This window comes from Petaurus breviceps, unplaced genomic scaffold (assembly GCF_028583685.1).
Source record: "Petaurus breviceps papuanus isolate PSGF00001 unplaced genomic scaffold, PetGlider_PUasm1.0 89748, whole genome shotgun sequence".
Taxonomy (NCBI): domain Eukaryota; kingdom Metazoa; phylum Chordata; class Mammalia; order Diprotodontia; family Petauridae; genus Petaurus; species Petaurus breviceps.
Genome location: NW_027187113.1, coordinates 165,129 through 182,937, shown reverse-complemented (window position 1 = coordinate 182,937; position 17,809 = coordinate 165,129). Strand labels below are relative to the sequence as shown.

The window sequence follows — 17,809 nt, the reverse complement described above, 5'->3', positions numbered from 1 at the left end:
CTTATTGATTTTTTAATAAAACATCCCTGTTGAAAATACATTTAAAAGACAATAAAGTCAAAACTTCTGCATCAAAAGCCTCCAAGAAAAATATGAATTTGTCACAGACTATGGAGGAGTTCAAAAAGAATTATGAAAATCAAGTAAGAGACGTAGAGGAAAAATTGGGAAGAGAAATGAGAGTGATGCAATACAATCATGAAAAATGAGTTAACAGCTTGCTAAAGGAGACCCCTCAAAATACTGAAGAAAATAACACCTTAAAATAGACTGACCCAAATGGCAAAAGAGGTCCAAAAATCCAATGATGAGAAGAATGCCTCAAAAAGGCTGCTTGACCAGATGGAAAAGGAAGTTCAAAAGCTCATTGAAGAAAATAATTCCTGCAAAATTAGGATGGAACAAATGGATGCTAATGACTTTATGAGAAATCAAGATTATAAAACAGATCCAAAAGAATGCAAAAATAGAAGACAATGTGAAATATCTCATTGCAAAAGCCCACTGACCTGGAAAATAGATCCAAGAGAAATAATTTTAAAAAATTATTGGACTACTTGAAAGCCATGATCAAAAAAAAGAGCCTAGACATCATCTTTCAAGAAATTAAGAAAATTTGCTCTGATATTCTAGAACCAGGGAACAAAATAGAAATCGAAAAAAATTCACTGATCATCTCTTTAACAAGATACCCAAAAGAAAACTCCTAGGAATATTATAGCCAAATTCCAGAGTTCCCAGGTCAAGGAGAAAATACTGCAAGCAGTCAGAAAGAAACAATTTGAGTTTTGTGGAAGCATAATCAGGATAACACAAGATCTAGCAGATTCTACATTGAGGTATCAAAGGGCTTGGAATATGATATTCTGGAGGCCAAAAAGCTAGGATTAAAATCAAAAATCACCTACCCAGCAAAACTGAGTATAATGCTTCAGGGAAAAATATGGAAATTAAATGAAATAGAAGACTTTCAAGCATTCTTGATGAAAAGGCCAGAGCTGAACAGAAAATTTGACTTTCAAATACAAGAATCAAGAGAAGCATGAAAAGGTAAACAGGAAAGAGAAAAAAAAGAACTTATTAAAGTTGAACTGCTTACATTCCTACATGGAAACACAATATTTGTAACTCATGAGACTTTGAGACATGTAACTCATGAGACATGAGAGTGTGAGGATAGTCGAAGGGAAACTATATATGCGTATATGTATTTATGTATATATACATACATATGTATAGATGTTTATGTGGGTATATATGTACTTGTGTGTATATATATGTATACATAGACAGAGGGCATAGGATGAGTTGAATATGAAGGGATGATATCTAAAAAATAAAATTAAGAGGTGATAGAGGAATGTATTAGGAGAAGGGGAGAGACAGAATAGAGTAAATTATGTCATGTAAAAGAGGCAAGAGAAAGTTGTTACAATGGAGGGCGAGAGCAGAGAAGTGAAAGGGAATGAGTCAATCTTACTCTCATTGGACTTGGCTTAAGGAGTGAATAACAAACACACTCAACTGGGTACCTTACTTTACAGGAAAGCAGGGGGTAAGGAGATAAAAGCGGGGATGATGGAAGGGAGAACAGATTGGAGGAGGGGGTAGTCATTAGCAAAGACTTTTGAAAAGGGACAGAGTCAAAAGAGAAAATAGAATAAATGGGGTAGGATGAAGGGAAATATAGCTAATCTTTCACAATATAACTACTATGGAAATGTTTTGCATAACTGCACATGTATAACCTATATTGAATTGCTTGTTTTCTCAATGGGGGTGGGTAAGTAGGGAAGAAAGGAGAGAATATGGAACTCAAACTTTTAAAAATGAATGTTAAAAATTGCTTTTACATGCAACCAGGAAATATTAAGATATACAGGCAATGAGGGAAAGAAATCCATCTTGTCCTACAAGAAAGTAACAGGGAAGGGAGGAAGGAGGGAGGTAGGGAGGATATAACAGAGGGCAGACTAGGGGAAGGGGTAATCAATGTGCTTGTCATCTTGGGGTGGGGATAGGGGAGAGATAGGGAGAAAATCTGCAACTCAAAATCTTGTGGAAATGAATGTTGAAAACTAAAAAAAAAATTCTTGGAGGAAGTGAGATCCATAGATCTAAAGTGACTTGTTCAAAAGACACAAACAAGGTAGTAACTGCCTTATGATTTAATCTCAGATCTTCTTGATTTCAAATGAAGCACTCTATATCATGTTGACTTTTTAAAAATATGGATATTTTTTGTTTCTTACATTATTACAGTAATCCAACATATTTCTCCACCTCCCCCAGCGGAGTCATCCCATGACAAACAGTGTTTTTTAAGAGAGGAAAGAAATGTCAGAACAACTGATCAATATGGAAAAAGTTCAAAAACATGTAATTTTTAACATTTGTGGACTTCCTACCTCCACAAAAGTCTATTTTGGGGATTGTAAGGGTTATGGGATTTAAAGATCTTCCATGCCCCATTGGACTTGCTGATGTAGCAGGAAGGGGTGGAGAAAGAGGAAGTGGAAGCCAAGCTAGAGTTCCTGCAGTGCCTAGCAGTGGCAGCGACGGCGGCAGCAGCAGCAGAGGCAGCAGCAGCGCGAACCCCTTTTTGAGCCAGCCAGAATTTCTGCTAAGGACTTCTGCTGAGGACTGCCAGGGGCCGGAGCTGCTGGGAGCGAGCTTTCTGTATGCTGGGTGGTTGCTGTGAGTGGGGAGAGAAGGACCTTTGCCTGAGGTAGCCTGTTCTGTTTCAAAGGCTTGAGAATGTGGGTGCTTTCTACTTTATCTACCTGTGCCAATTTCATAACTACTCTGATGGCTTTGACTTTCTGGTTTTGGGACTCGGTCATTTGGTGTTTTTAATAAATGTTCTCTCTTTATCCCCCATATAGAAAGCCTGATATATTTTGTGATTAACAATTACATCAGCATATCTATAATTTCCGTAGGCATTGTGAATATTGCATTGCTGATATAGGGATGTCTTTATTTGACTCCTATTTAATCATCATAATTTTATTGCATTTATTTTTTTTATTTTTTTGGTATGTTGTTGTTCTTTCCATTTACATTGTTGAAGTTCTTGTGTGTATTGTTTTCTTGGCTCTACTTACTGTACATCAATTCATATAGGTTTTTCCATGGTTCTCCATGTTCATTTCTTATAAAACAATATATCTTTAAACTATTATTATTTAAGAATATTAATTTCTTACAAAATGATAATATACCATTGCATTCATGTAATGCCATGCACGAGCAGCTTTCCAGAAGAATGCTACTGTGAACAGCTTTTAAGATTCTGATTACACAGTATAGTGAACACTATTTATTAAGTAACAAATCAAAGCAAAACATTCACAGAAAATCAAGGGACAGCATTCACAATATTACAACTTATCACAGAAAATCACAATATAGTATTCACAACAGCTTATCATTAAAATGGCCACATAGTTTCCACCAAAGTGGTCCCTATATTTAGAACAAAGAACAACCATCTCAAAGTACAATAGTCAAAGTCTTCCACTTATGGGGCACACTAAATTACTCGAAGTACAATAAAGTCTTACAATCATGGGGCACACTAAATTAACTCAATCAGTCACTTCTTCAGCAATCAGTTACTAAGTATCATTAATCACTAAGCACAATCACCACAAAATACACAAACCCTCCACCCCTAGGTCACTAGTAAACTACAATTTTATCATTACTCAGTATCCAAGGAGAAGTCTTTTCATCTTGGCCACTTCTCTGATTCCCTGGATCCCCTTCCATGGTCCCAGATTCTACCTGGATTCAGCAGAATGTCACTTGGGTTCAATGGCAGACCGCTCTCAGTTCCTTGTCCAGCTCTCTGGGTAGGTCCTAGTCCACACTGAAGTTCACAGGGTCTAGTCCATCTCAAATCCTTCACAATTTCTGCTCCTGGGAATTTAAGGCTCAACCAAGCCACAAACAGACAAAGTCCCTGCATCCCAGTCATGCTTCCTCAGCCTTCTGCAGCTCGTTCAAAAAATCAGAATCACCTTATCCAGCCTGGGGGGAGGAGGCTCCTGTGCTCCTCTTCAAAACAGCTTCTGCCACCACATTCTTGTCCCGAGAAATTCTGATTATGCCTCTCTGGGGCTTTTCTTATATACACACAGCATTAGCTTCCTGTTTCAGGCAACCCCTTCCTGTTACATCAGCAACAGGAGACAGGAGTTCTACCTTCTGTTTCCCCAACAGAGGCTTGATCAATTACAAAGTGCTAAGTACCTGCTTCCTTGCCAATACAAAGTGGTCAAATTACATTACCATTATAATGCATGTACCTCAATTTGTTTAAACATTCTATAATTGATGACCATCGACTTTATTTTCAATTTTTAACTCTCAAAAAAAGTGCTGTTATAAATTTTGGAGTATATGGGGACTTTTTTCTCTTCATAGGATTCCTTGGGGTATAAATTCAGAGTAATGGTATGATTAAATGGATAGTGATATGATCTGTGGATATTGGACAATATGGATAATGATCTGATAAAATGGATATTGACATTTTAGTCTCTTTAATTGCAATATTCTAATTACTTTCCAATATAGTCATACCATTTCATAGCTCCATCAACAGTGTGTGTAGGGGTACCATTTCATAGCTCTATCAAAAATGTATGTTGGCCTTAACCTTATCGGATCTAAAACTATTATAAAGCAGCAATCATGGAAGCTACTTGGTCCTAGCTAAGAAATAGAATGGTGGATCAGTGGAATGGATTAGGTACATAGTACATAGTAGTCAATGACTATAGTAATCTACGATTTGATAGACCCAAAGACCCCAGCTTCAGTGATAAGAACTCACTATTTGACAGAAACTGCTGGGAAAACTGGAAAATAGTAGGGCAGAAAAATGGATCAACTACTATAACTAGGGCATTAATAGATACTGGGGCAGAGGCCTCCCTTATATATGGAAATCCTGATAAATTTAAACATGAAACTCCTATTATCATCGCAGGACTGGGAGGGGTTGAAATATCGGTCATACAAGTTAAACTATAGATGAAAATTGGACAATTCCCTAAGAAAGAATATACCATGGTAACTGTACCCATTCCTAAATACATAACTGGAATAGATATATTGAGAGGTATGACTTTGAATTTACCTGAGGGGAGATAACAATTTTCAGTAAGGAAGATAGGAATTAATACAGTTTTAGTGGATAAAATGAAATGGACCCAATCACCTTACCTGAACCTTTTGAAGTAATTCAAAACTTTATCTTGTGCCAGGTGGGAAAATCAAATTGCCAATACTATAAAGGAATATGTTGAGGCAGGAGGGTTAGTCCCTACACGTACACAATGGAATAATTCTGTCTGACCAGTACAGAAGTCAGATGGATTGTGGAGAATTATAGATTACAAACAACTGAATAAGGTGACTCCTCCCTTATATGCTGCTGTTCCAGATACTGTTACTTTAGTAGAAAGGATCCAGAAATATGAAGGGATTTGATATGCAGTTACTGATTTAGCCAATGCTTTTTTTTTTTACTGTCCCAATAGATTATAAACACTGGGACAAGTTTTCTTTCACTTGGCAGGGCAGACCCTCTTGCCACAAGGATATCTGTATAGTCCAACTATTTGTCATGTGATTGTGACTGAACATTTGGATCACTTAGAACTGCCTGGTATACAGCTTAACCACTACATAGAAGATATTTTGATACGGCAAAAACATGTAAAAGAAGTGGAGAAGAGTTTGACATTTTAATTGAGCATATGAAAAGCAAAGCGTGGGAAGTTAACCCTGCAAAGATTCAAGGACCATCTCAAACAGCAAAAATTTTAGGCATACAATGGAATAAGGGTCTGTGAAAGATTCTCCTACAAGCCTGACAAAAGATTGAGGATTTTTGTATCCCCACCTATAAGAAAGAGGCCCAACAGTTTATAGGATTATTTGGATATTGGCTACATCATATACCACATTTAGGGTGGATATTTAAACCCTTATATAAGGTTACTAGGAAGAAATATGAATTTGACTGGGGACTTGAGCAGAGTAAAGCTTTGGAAGAAACCAATGCTGCTTTACAGTTGGCCTTAGATTTATGATCTATGCAAAGTGACCCAGTGGAATTACAAGTGACTATATAGGATGAATATGCAAACTGGAGTTTATGGCAAAAAGAAAGCTGAAATGTACCCTTAGGATTTTGGTCTAGGAAAGTCCCTTCATCTGGAGTTCAATATATCCCTTTTAAAAAGTAGTTGTTAATTGCATATTGGGCTTTGATAGAAACTGAACAACTGACTCTGAGCTATGAAGTAAAATTAAGGCCTGGAATCCCAATTATGACCTGGGTAATGGAAACCCCAGCTTCCCACATAATTGGACATGCATAAGAAGCTAGCATAATTAAATGGAAATGGTATATTCAAACCAGATTAAAACAGGCAAAGGTGGAGTTTCTGCTTTACATGAATCTAAAGCAAACACAGATACTGAGAAATTATACACCCCTTGAACCAAAGCAACATTGGTATAGTCCTTGGTACAATGAAATGAGGAGTATGATGGATGAACTGAATAACGAAAGAAACATGCAGGGTTTACTGATGGGACAGCAAAATATTTGGGTCATAAAAGACACTGGAAAGCAGTAGCGTATAACACATGTACTACAGACTTTGGAAAGTACCGGGACAGGAGGAACTACTCAATATGCTGAACTTTTGACAGTCCATCAAGCCATTAAAACAGAACAAGGACAGTGTCATATATTTACTGATTCATGGGTGGTAGCTAATGGTTTGGCTACATGGATGCCCATGTGAAAAAAATCAAATTTGGGAAATTCATGGTAAAAATGTCTTGAGGCAAAGAATTAGGGGAAGATATATGGGACATGTCTTTGGTTACTAATTTCTCAGTTTTTTATGTAGATGCTCACATGGCCCTCACCACGCCAGAACGTGAGTACTGTTCACATGCTGATCTACTAGCAAAAATTGCTACTCAACCTATTGTCACTACTATGAAACCAATTGATGATCTGGTACTATCAAAATGGGTGCATCAAACTGCCTGCCATTTAGGGGTCCAGGCCACAGCCTGGTTGGCACAGGATCAAGGTATGAGTATCTCACATTCATTGTTAAAACAGGTATCAGAGGAATATCATATATTTCAACTGAAAAAGGAATGAACTGTTCCTTGGGTAGTAACTGGGGAGATAGCAAGGGGAAAAGTCCCAGCCCACATTTGCAAATAGATTATTTTGGACCAATACTCCAAGATAAAGGATACAAATTTATATGTACTTGTACATGTACACCTTGTATATGTACACCTATTCAGGTGTACTAGTGGCTTGTCCTTATAAAAATGTGACCCAGAGAAACACCTGTAAAACTATAGATATCATAAGTCTATATTATGGAACCCCAATGCAGATTTAAAGTGACAATGGGTCACATTTCAAAGGTAATGAAATGAAGAGATATTGCATATTAAACAATATAGAATAGATATATCATATTGTCTATTATCCACAATCATCTGGGTTAACTGACTCCTGGGGACAGCTATGTGGTGCAGTGAATAGAGTACTGGCCCTGAAGTGAGGAGGACTTGAATTCAAATCTGGCCTAAAACACTTGACACTTAACTAGCTGTGTGACCTTGGGCAAGTCACTTAACCCCATTTGCCTTGCCTTCCCCCCTCCAAAAAAACCCCTGACTCCTCGAATGGGACCTCTTGAGGCAGGGACAGCTCTGAAGTAGTTATAGAAAAAAGAGACCTTTGCCCCTTACCCTAAGGGATTTGGGGTCTCATCTATTGGGGGGAGGAATGATGGGATATGCCCAAGCCACCACCCCAAGATACTGTTTTGTGTGTTTATTTTGTTTTATCTGTTATATTGTCGTGAAGTTTTGTTGATGCCAGTTACCCCTAAACTCCCATCAGCCTATGTTATGGCCATGGAAGATCTTGGGGCTTAATGTAATGGTAAGGGAATTTGAGGATCTTTCCTGTCCTTTTAGGCCTAAGGGAATTTGAAGATCTTTCCTGCCCCTTAATAGGTCTATGTTATCACATGGAGTCCATAGTAGGAGGAGCCTGCTGAAGTGTTGGGGCAGGAAGTGAGAGTGAAACAGAGCTGGAAGAGATATCAGGCAGAGCAGCCAGTGTGAGTGAAAGAGGGAGGATTTTTGCCTGGGAGAACTTGTTTTGGGGTGAGGTCTAATGGAAAGAAGGTTTGGGGATAGATGTTTGTGTTCCATGCTTTGGTGACATGTATGGATTTTGTCATAAAAAGTGCTTGCGGTATCAATGCTCCCTGCATTGGCAATGTGTACAGACTTCCTCGTTACTATGATGGATTTGGTTTACTAGTGTTTGAATAAATGTCTTGGTTTCTTCTTCAAGGAAGAGAGTTTGCTATATCTTGCAACTGAAACCTGGGAATATGCCTGCATATTGATAGCAGCTGCTATGAGTATTGCATTGGTGAAATAAACTCATTAAGGTAGAAGACCCAGGGACAGAAAATCTTGCATATCCCCAAAGAACTTCACAGATACGGTACTTCACAAAATTCTAAGCATTTATTATTCATTTTGAAGCAAAACACATCCAATTAAACACTTGATAGGTTTGTTTTTTTAAGCAATCGGGGTTAAGTAACTTGCTCAAGGTTACACAGCCAGTTATTTCTGGGTGTGGTGCTAAGTATCTGAGCCCGGATTTGATCCCCAGGTCATCCCGACACTCGAGCTGGTGCTCTTACTGCTGAACCACCTGGCCGCCCCTTGATAGGTTTTTTAACCATAGTAACAAGAATATATCGAAATATAAGTTAATTTTCCAATGATATAACTCTATCATTCTCTGGGTATTATTTTTCAAATTAACTGCACATCTTATAAAATAATTTACCCCAAATCACAATACAAGAAAAATTAAAAGCCTAACATAAACATCATGGATTTTAAAAACATAACACAAGACATTGCAAATCAAATAACACCAACTTGGTTGAATGTATTTCAGAATCATCTTACATAGATAATCACTTAATTTATCAATTTGGCATTCTATACTAATTACATTTCAAAACAGAATGGATAAATTACATTTTTAATTGTTATTCATGCAATTTCTAAGCATATTGCCTTAATGCCAAATATCAAGTGTATTTTCCATTAAGGTCTGATCTACCTATAGAGGCAAACATCACAATTATAATATAAGCACATCTCACTTCAAATGATCTATATTTTTATTAAGTTTTTAGGACAAATTCAATCAAATCAAATCAAAATTTAAAATCACAGTTACTAAATGGTTTCATTCAAAATCTCAACTTTTTTTCAAACATTTTCAAAGCTGCCAACATCTCATTATATAGCACACAGCTTTCATCTAGTTCCATTCCAATCATTTAAGGTGGTAGTCTCATGTTCTTATTTATTTTTTAATGATTAAAAGGGAGGAGGAAATAATCCCCAAGGGGATTAGCACATGGCACCCATATTGTGAGTGAAAAGAACCATCACTTCTTTCTAAAAGTGCATGAAAAAGAGAACAAAAAAATTCTAATCTGGTAAGTGGAAGAGATAGTCTGTTCTGGCTAGATGGCCAATGGAAGGAGGCTACTCCCACCCATATGGTGGGGGACCACAGAGTGTCTTCTCCTAGAGGTTGGTCCTTGGCCTCTCTCATGTGGGAGCCTCCATGCTAAGTGTTATAAAGCTTGCATAGAATAGTTTTATTCCCCAACCCATCCCTTCCTTTTGGAATGTTTGAACACAGTACTTGTCCTCAATCCAGTAAAGTCTTCTGGGTAGCCATGAGCGATGCCTTTTCATTTGCTTCCCTAGAGCCATACATGAAAGCATCTCAAAACAATGTACCTTTATCATATATAATTTATTTTTTATGTTTGTTTTTTTAATTAATTTGTTTGTTTCCTTTTAGTTTACAGGATTCAATTCCACAATTCTTTGAGTTTCACATTTTGTCCCCCTCCCTCCCTTCCCCCCACGACTGCAGATATTTTGAGAAAATTACATGTGTATGTGAATATCATGTGTGTATACACATAAAACCCCATTATGAACAAACAGCACAATCACATTAAATTATAAATCAAGACCCCTTTCTGTACATCCCTGGCTACTGGCAGTGAGGCTGCATTAGTAGAACCAAGAATATGACATAGACTTACATCAAAACCCACACCTGAACCTTAGTTTCCCCTCCCTCTTTATCGTGCCATGGAATGCCTAGCTCTGGGCTCTGAAAGTTTGTTCAGACCTCCATATACTGCTTGAGCAGAGTGCTTCAGGAGCAAAAGCCAGTCAGTGGCAGCAACCTGGAAGAACCTGTTCTGCAAAGTTCTGTACTACTGATGCTGAAGAAAAGAAGTTCTGAACTCCCAGTGTCAGGCCAGAGACCTGAAAAACACAGAGAGCGAGACAGGTCACCAGGACAAGAAACTGCACATGTGGGAGCTTTTCAACACTCCACCACAGCAGTTCTATGTAGGAAAGCTACCCTGTCCTATAAATCTGAACTTAACTATACAGGGCAGCAGAACGAAGAAGGCAAAAACAGAAGAACAAGAACAAGGAATATGAACATTTTTGGAAAGAAAGCCAGAACTGAAGAGATTATTTACCTCTTGAAAACCCCAAACAACAGAAGTACAGGAGTGAATAAATGCATCAGGCATGGATAGTAACAGCAACACAGTGAGGTGAAGTGGAAATTTGGCAGAGGTAACAATGAAGATGATGATGGGGTGTAATGTAATGCCAAGCAGGGGCAACTTTCCAAGGTTCAAAATACCAGCATAGGTGCTCTCTATTTTATTCAGTGACAAATTAAGAACAGAGAAGATCAAAATATGACATCATTCAAAATACAGCATTTACTAAGTGTGACTAAATAATCTCCAAGTACTACCCCACCCCAGGACCTTACATTCATTCAATCAATTACAAAGTCCCTGTTCTAAATACTACTCCACCCCTAGGCTGTACCTTCATTTAGTCCATCACAAAGCCCCTGTCTCAAATGGAGATTAGTTTCCAATCATAAGTAAAGTACATTCATTTGTTCAACCATAGAACACAAAAAGGTCAAAAGTTCCCCACCCCTGGATCACAATTGAATCTACCCCAGAGTTACAACAAGCTTAAGCACAGCACTTAATACCCAAATGGAGGTCTTTTCTTCATCTAGACATGAGGCAAGTTCTCAGCAATCTTTGTTCCTGGGGAGACAAAGCTTAGCAAGGCCACAAGATACATTGCCAGTCTCTTCATTAATTCATCCTCTGTCTGCAGAACAGTCCTAGGACTCCTGAAAACATTAGCAAAACCCTCTCCCAGGATTTCTGTAAACATACAACAAGAAAATCCTTCTTCAGGGCTTCGGAACCAACAGCCAGGTTCCAGGACCTCTGCAACAACAGGACTGTCCTTCACCAGTGAACAGTATTCACTCTCTGTCTGCAGGACAGTCTCAGGAGCTCTTAACCAACAGCCAGGTTCCAGGACTTCTTCAACAACAGGACTGTCTTTCACAGTGGACAAATCTGGCAAAACAACATCAAAACAAACAAAGTACCAGCAAAACAGCCATGTCTCCTCAGTCCTTGGCAGCTCCAGGGGCAGGTCTCAAAAGTCCTGGGCAATTCAAAGTGGCCCCCAGCAATCCTCTCAGTCTCTCTCTGCCTCCACAGGTGCTGCTTCCAAAAAGTTCTTCTGCCTCTCTCTTGTGTCTCTCCAAATCTATGTCACCAGCTCCTCCCAGTTCAGCACTCTCTTTTCACATCAACAAGTCCATCCCACAGGTGGGATTAACAAGCTCTGGGTTTTAACACAATCAATTTGAAAACCAAGTCAATACAGGGGGATCTTTATATTCCATTACTATCACATGGGGGTAGTACGGATAGAACTTGGCAATACCTTGCCTACAGGTAAAACCTTCCTTTTTGGGACCACATTACAATATGGGAAGGTACATAAAAGGGGAGAGGGGGATAAGGGAAAGAGAAGAGTGATACCTCAGGGTCAAATCAAGGGCTAGAAATGAAGGGAAGGTGACCTCTGTGATCTCAGAAAGAGAAGGGAAGAGGAGGAGGGGAGAAAGACTGAAAAGGAAAAAGAAGGGGAAAGATGGAGGCCTTACTTTGGAGGTGAGATGGGGTTCAACTAATGAATACTCCTGTGAGTGAAGGGAGATTAGGATTTTACACTGGATAAGGCCCAGGAATATTGTACTTGAAAAGGCCACTTACCCTGGGGGGTTGAGGGGGAACTGGAACCCCTGGGTCATATGGCACCTAGAAGAGTGGGAGAACATGGACAAAGGGAGGTTTCCAGGCAAATGCAGTAAAGTAACTGAAGGAATTTAATACTGTATTTGCAGGTGAAGAAGGAACTTGAAACTGAAAAGCTTCTGCACAGGCATTACTGCATCTAGGATAAGAAGGGAAGTGGTAAAGTGGAAAAAATGTGTATATATATATATATATATATATATAATTTCTCTGATAAGGGTTTAGTATTCAAGATGTGATATATATATATATGTATACACACATATGTATATATGTATGCATATGTATATATGTACACACACATATACATATATATCCATTTCGCAACAGGTGAATGGTCAAAGGATGTGATAAAAGTTGTCAAAAGAACAAAAAGAATTCACAACTGCATGAAAAATTCTCCAAATGACTAATATTAAGAGAAATTCCATGCAATTGAAACAACCATAAAGTTTTACCTCATGCTCTGAAAAATGCCAAAAATGAAAAAAACATGGCAAGAATCAATGTCAGAGAGGCTGTGGAAAAACAGGCACAATAATGCCTTGTCAGAATTGTGAAATGGTACAAATATTTTCTAAAGGAATTTGGAATTATGAAAATAAAGTAACTAAAATGTCCATACCTTTAGAACTAGAGATTCGAATACTGAGTTTATTTTCCAAGGAAGACATCAGTAAGAAAAAAATGTATACATATACTCCAATATACTTACAACAACACTTTCTATAATAGATAACAACTGGGAACAAAGTAAATGTCCATCAACTGGGGAATGTCTGAATATAATAGAATATTACTATGCTATAAGAAATGATGTGTGATGAATATAGAGAAGCATGGAAAAAAAACTATATATTGATTCAGAGTGATGTAAGAAAAAACAATATACATAGCAACTACAGCAATGTAAATAGAAAGAACACACATCAAAGTTATAAAGAACAAGTGGGACTCAAATGAAGAGATATGATAAAACATCCCAAAATAGCCCTCCATGGATGTGGAAGGTCTATAGGTGTTAAATATTACCCATTTTTTGGATACATGTATCAATCAGCTGTGCTAACTTTTTTTCTTCTTTTTTCTCTACAAAAAAAATACTATTTGTCATATGGGATGGTTCTCTGAGAGGTGCCAAGGAGGGATACATGGAATACTATAGTGATGTATGAAAGAGAAACTATCAAAATAATATCAAAATAAAATTTCAATAAAATATTTTTAAAAATTATAAATCAGCTTCACTTTTCTTCCTCTTGATTAACTGGTTGGAAATGCAGTGTTCTCTGTCCTTTTTCAGCATCTGGCAATTGGAGTATTCTAGTTAGTGGACTTCCAGGAAGAAAGCTCATGTTTTGTGGAGTGAGCAGGATGAACTGTTGGTATGGCTGGGAATGTGAAATCTTGACAATCATGTCCATGGCAATTTTTCTGTTGGCTGGGTCCATGTAGATATCAAATGCATCCAGGCATCTGAAAGGGGATTCAGTGATGGACCATAAAGTAAGAATGAAAAGAAAGTTTGAAAAAGAGTTTTCACTCCCTGATTGCATGTCACTAAAAGCAGCTTCATTTCTTTCTTTAGGCTGAACTCTTATAGAAAGGGTTTCATTTTTGTGATCAAAGGTCATTTCTCCTGAGTAGGCCCACTGAGATAGTAATTTATCAAAGTACAACTTGCATCGTAAAGCAAGACTTCTTCTAAATTGCTGGTATATTTCATATTTTTGTGCTGATGTTTGATCCAATGATTTAATACAACTTTTCAAATTCTTAACTTCAACATCTAGACCCTGATATCTTTCTTTTACTTGTTGGTACTGCCTTATTATTTCTTCTTTGCTTCTGTGATAGCTGCTTTCTGATTTTATCTTCTTTTTTAAGAGAATAATTTCTCTGTCATAAACAGAGGCAGTTTTATTAACTTCTTTTCGCTCTGGGCAGATGTATTTGGCCTGAGCAATCTCTTTCTCCAGGTCTTTCTCTTTCATAATCAGCTCTTCTTTTTTCACTTGGAGAGAATCCAGGTGTTCTTTAAGCCTATCTTGACAATGCAGCATGTATTGTTTTTCAGCATCCATTTCTAAATTGGCTTGGTTTAGTTCTTGCTTAACAGATTCTGTTAATTCTGAAACTTGACAAATTTTTATCTTAATGTTTTGATATCTCTGTTCAGCATCTAGTTTCTGTTTTCTTAAATTCTTCATTTCTTCCTTTCTAAATTTTACCTTTTCCTCAACTTCTTTGATCTGTTTTTTAATTTCTTGTGCTTCTTTTTCAAAAATTGAGATATCTATTGGCTGCTTTTCTTCATTCTCAAGATGTGTTATTTGCATAGTGATTTTTGTCACTCTAATCTTTATTTCTTTTAACTGTAGATGATGATTATTAATAATTTCTTGATTCTTCCTGATATCATTTTCAAGTGTACATGCATGTTGCTGATATACAGACAACTGTGCCATTGTATTTTCAATTTCTTTTTCCAAATGACATATTTCTATTTCCACATCAATCAAGTAAGTAGGTCTTAATTTTTCACATGAGTAATAGCGTTTCTCAAACACCTGGTCACCATCGGCAGTGAAAGCTTCATTACAGTTCTTGGGGGGCTTCTGAGCCTGCATTACTGTTCTAGCCAAAGAGTTACTTTTAATAAGCAGCACTGACTCTATGCCCCTCATGTCAATCAAAGCATTGGCCACCACTGCATTACTTATTTCTAAAGCTGTGAGAACTGTTGGAAACTCTGGGTGAAAAGCTGCTCTGTCTGCTACATCATATACCTCACTTTGAAATGCTGTCACAATTATCTGTGGTCGTGGAGAGCCCAATGGATAAAACTTTTTCATTAGCCCCTGAAGTACTTGTTCATCTTTGTGGTTGTTACAACAAAAGGCAAGAAGAAGGTCGTTTAAGCAGGACTCAATAGCCAAAGCAAATTCAGGGTGTCGAAGATGAATGTAAGCTCCTAGTGGGCCTATAGGTTTGGAAGTAAAGCACCCTTGTCTATGGGCCTTGTCTACTGCTTCAAGAAGAGCTGTAATTTGTGGTTCAAATCGTTTTAGTGGATCACTTTGACAATCTTTTAATCGGTTTAGCTGTTGTTGCTTATCATTCAATATTTGCTGTATATTGGATATTTCTTCCCTAAGTCGAGAATGTTCTTCATTGTCTTTTTCTACAGCTTGCTGAAGATGTCCCATCTCTTGAACAAGTGAACGTCCTTGATCCTTAAAGTTCTTTATCTTTTCCCTCAACATAAAAATTTTTTCTTCTTTTTCTGACTTTTGTTGTTCAATATTCTTTTTCAGGTCTTCAATTTGGTTGCATTGTTGTTTTGCCTGGTCTAATCCTTTAAATTCATTTTGGGAAACATTGTATAAAACTTCAGCTTTTTTACAGGCCTTTTCTTTTCCATTTACATCTTCTTTTGCCTGAATACATTTGGTCTCTAATACAGTGGCTTCTTTGTTTAACTCTTGCAACTTTTCCTGAATGTCTTTAAACTTCTTGGCTGCTTCATTAAATTTTACCTGACAGGCCTCCAATTTCTGATTTAATGTGATAGTATGCTGATCTCCAGTATTTATATTACTTATCATATCTTCAATTTGTCTTTCACATTCATTCACTAGTGCCCAAACCTTCTCTTGTTTCAAATCCTCTAATCTCTTCCTTGAGGCAACCATACTCTGGAAAAGCTGTTCTATCCCTATGCCCTGATGTTTTAATTCCTGAAGCTGCTCTTCCCGTTGTTCTATCTGATTCTGAGTACTGGCCTTTCTCTCCAAAATGCATAAGTAATCATCATTCATCTGTTCAAGCTGGGTCACTTTCAGAAAGAATTTGTATCTGTCACCATCATTTCTGGTATGCAATAACTTCCTGCCTATCTCCTGCTGTAAAACAGACATTGGATTATCAACCCGTATATTAAAATGATCAAGAATGGCAATAAGCTCTGCTTTCTTAGAAGAAACCAGGTTTCCTGCTTGGTTGTTTAGTTTGTAACTTGCAGTACCATTTACACTGATGCATTGCTGCACAGTTATTGAGTTCCCATACAGGTCAGTTTTGAAAGCATCTTTCCCTCTGTTACTTAATGTAATGGAGATGTTGGCTGAAACCTCTCCAACTTTCACAAACTCTCTCAAAGATGATCCTAATGATCTTCCACCAAGACCAATGACTAGAGCTGACAGCAATGCAGTTTTGCCCTTATGTCCCACCACAAAGTTAACATTGGACCCAAATTTCACTGGTCCGAGCTTGGCATGGCACATAAAGTTCTCTAGCTGAACACTCTCAATAATGCCGATTTCTGCTGAGGCTGAATGGGAAGCAGCAGCTCCATGAGAAATATTCTGGACCCTCTTCTTGTCCTCATTCGAATCACTCTCTGGCCCTGGCCTTACTCTTTGCTGCTCCTCTGCAGCTGGGAGGATGTGGTCCTCTTTCCTCTGAGCCATTGGGTCAGTGACAGAAGAAACCTGCATGGATGGGACGACCATATAGTGCAGTTTCTAGGCTCCCCTTCCTCCCCTTCCTCTCCCTCCCCCTCTGTCTCCTCCCCAAGGAGGCTCAATCCGAGGGCGACTCTATGCGGCCCTGGAGGTCCCCTTTTAGACCATTAGAGGCGACGCCCAGGGCCACTTCCCTGCTCTAGTACGGGGACAAGGTGGAACCCACCTCAGAGCCTCCCCTTCTCCGCAACCCCAACCCCGACCCCCCAGGCTCAGGTGTGCGAGTACAAGCACCAAGGAGGCCCAAGACCACACAGTCCAGCGGAGGAGGAGGCAGTGGTGATGTTCAGTCTTCGTTCCGAAAGATCCGTTCCCCCCACCTCCGCGACTCGCCCCCGCCATGCACACCCGCTCCCCCTCACTAACACTCGAGCCCGTGCTGCAGGGTCCCCTCACCACTCAGCCCGAGATGATCGGCAGCGACAAGGTCCAGATCCCAATCTGTAGCAGCGACTCCACCATAAACTGCTTCCTGCGTCAGTGCGGCAAACTCGAAGAATGGGCAGGAGCTGTGCGTTTGCACTCTCTTCTTACTCAGACTCCTCAGTCTGTGGTGACAACTCCGCAGAAGCCCTCCTTCTGCGCTTGCGCAGGACGCTGGATCCCGGGGGCGGGTCTCTAGCGGCCAGTGTTCCGGAGTGACAGCTTCTCCTCCAGGTTTCTCAGCTGCCTCTCCCCGCTACCCCCACCCTCTTACACATATACATTGGCAATCCTGGGGCCAAAAGGAGATTTCCAGCAGGCAATGAAGAAATGATGCATCCTGTGGCTCCCTGACTGCTTGTCCTAGCTGCTCTCCTTCCGTGCCTCTCCCCCTCCTAGGGTTCCCCGATCATACCTGGCCGGAAACGCCCAGATCTCCTCCACCTTCAGACATTCCTCACTGTCCTGAGAACCTCCAGTCCTTTCTGGCTCTGTCTCCTCTGGCTG

General features: G+C 39.0%; 1 pseudogene; it reads right to left on the bottom strand.

Moving 5' to 3' along the window:
* Positions 1 to 8,582: 8,582 nt before the first annotated feature.
* Positions 8,583 to 17,493, bottom strand: LOC138176492 (structural maintenance of chromosomes protein 6 pseudogene; annotated as a pseudogene).
* Positions 17,494 to 17,809: the final 316 nt, after the last annotated feature.